The sequence below is a fragment of the Halichoeres trimaculatus genome, unplaced genomic scaffold (genome assembly GCF_033239565.1).
Source record: "Halichoeres trimaculatus isolate MK-OKI-2021-1 unplaced genomic scaffold, fHalTri1.1 fHalTri1_scaffold_2, whole genome shotgun sequence".
NCBI classification, from domain to species: domain Eukaryota; kingdom Metazoa; phylum Chordata; class Actinopteri; order Labriformes; family Labridae; genus Halichoeres; species Halichoeres trimaculatus.
In genome coordinates, this window is record NW_027437180.1 from 39,891,707 (window position 1) to 39,893,992 (window position 2,286).

Below are 2,286 nucleotides of genomic sequence, written 5' to 3' on the forward strand. Positions count from 1 at the left end.
TCATAACTGGTACCCAGTAGAGCTTTGATACAGAAAGGAACAGAGGTAAGATGGAAGTTTTCCCAGAATTTCTTTATAAATAAAAATCAGCCAGTGTTGCTGTCTACGAATTGCTAGTGAAGTCCATCCAACCAAATCATAAAGAATACAGTGATGGGTGAGAGACTTTGTGTTGGTAATGAAGCAAAGAGATGCATGATACACTGAATCAAGAGTCTGCAGTGTGGAGGCAGACGCATGCATATAGAGGATATCACCATAATCAATCACAGACAAAAAATGTAGCCTCCACAAGTTTCCTCTTGGCATTAAAAGTAAAACAGGATTTATTTCTAAAATAAAAGCCAATCTTAATTCTAAGCTTTTTTTTACTAGGCTTGTGTTATGTACATTAAATGAGAGTTTGCTGTCAATCCAAATACCCAAGTACTTGTAGGAGGTCACATTTTCAATACAGTTTCCTCTAGAAGTAAAAATATTAAAATTATTCACCTGTTGTAAGTTACTTCTTGAGAAGAAATGAAGAAATGGCAAATGAATGACTTTTGTATTGTTGTTTTATATTCATCACTGTTGTTTTACTGTTGTGCTTGTGTTTTTCATATTGTAGTTTTAATGTTGCTCCAACTGAATGGCACTTTTAATTTCGTTGTGCATTTTACATGTCACAATGACAATAAATTCTATCTATCTATCTATCTATCTATCTATCTATCTATCTATCTATCTATCTATCTATCTATCTATCTATCTACCATGAACTTTGTTTTTTGAGCATTTAAATCTAGCTTTAGATTTTGTAGTGTCATTTGTAAGGACTAAAATGCTGTCTGAAGCTCTTGCACCGCTTTTGTGATAGAGTTCGCATGGGTGTAGATGACAGTATCGTCAGCATAGAGATGTATTTTGGCCTGTATGTCCTTTCCCAGGTCATTTATAAAAATAGAAAACAGAATGGGTCCCAGAATAGATCCCTGAGGGACACCTTTAGTGATCAGAAGACACTCAGATTTATGGCCCTCTGCGTAGACACACTGAGTTCGGCTGGTAAAATAATTTTTAAACCAATTAACAGTCTTTGAACTTAAACCAGCAGCTCTAAGTTTCATTAATAACAGTTCATGGCTTACTGAATGAAATGCCTTAGATAATTATCAGTGTTGATATTGATATTGATTTATGTTTTAAAGTTAAGTGTTTGAAACACTGCGTCTGACTTTCATTATTTCAAACACAATAAAACAGAAAAGTTGTTTTAAATCAAATAATTAACGTGTAGAATATTACAATAACGTGATATTATCGTATTGTGACCCAATCGTGAGGTTCCTGCTAATGCTGGCCTGTAATAGCAAGGTATTGCTCTAGCCTTATTCATCTGCTAATGTTGACCCATCATTGGCAGCTGCTCTGGTGTTAGCTAGTTTTCGGTACATCAATCAATTAAAAAAAATGTTTTAATATGACCACAAATACCGTAAAATATAAAGTATAAGCTTCTATTACCTTACTCGCTGTTTCCCTCAAATGAGCAAGTTGCAGGCTCCTTTGGTGACTGAAATGATCAAGAATTATCCTTATAATGTCGGCCATGTTGGTTTGTTTACATATCAGAATTCCATAGAATTACGGCTTGCCTGGAATACAGAGCGCCCAACTGACACTTACTCCATGAAAACGTAGAATCTGATCCAAAGACAAAGACACCCGGGCTCCCATCAAACAACCGTTATCATCTCTCCTTCTATAAACAGATATCTGCTTGCAAGTGCAGCCAGCAGTCTGTTCCAGATCAAACATTTACACTGGAGCTATAAATGTGCTTGATGCTGTGTCCCGTAAATAATTAGCAGGGTTACTGACATTTCCTGAACCACATGGATTGTTACGTTCTACTTCAGAATAGGGCTGGGAGATAACGGCAAAGATCAAAATCATGATTGATTGAACCTTTTACCTCGATTTTGAGTTGATTCACGATTATCCCACTCTGTGCTCAGTTTATTCTGATATTTTGAAACAAGTAACTCAAATGAAGATGCAGAGATAAACAATAAAGGGTCATTTATTGAAGCAATGGAATTGAAATGGGGGAATTGACAGCAGTTTGACGTCAATTCGAAGCTCTAACTGCCAGTTTTGATTATTATTTTTTGATTAATCACCTTGCCTTACTTCAGAATCATAGACAGATATTCAGGGTAAAACGAAAACTTAATCAAAGGAAAGTCTGCATATTCTTATGCTGTAAAAATACCCAAATCTGTCTGTAAACTGATCAAAATG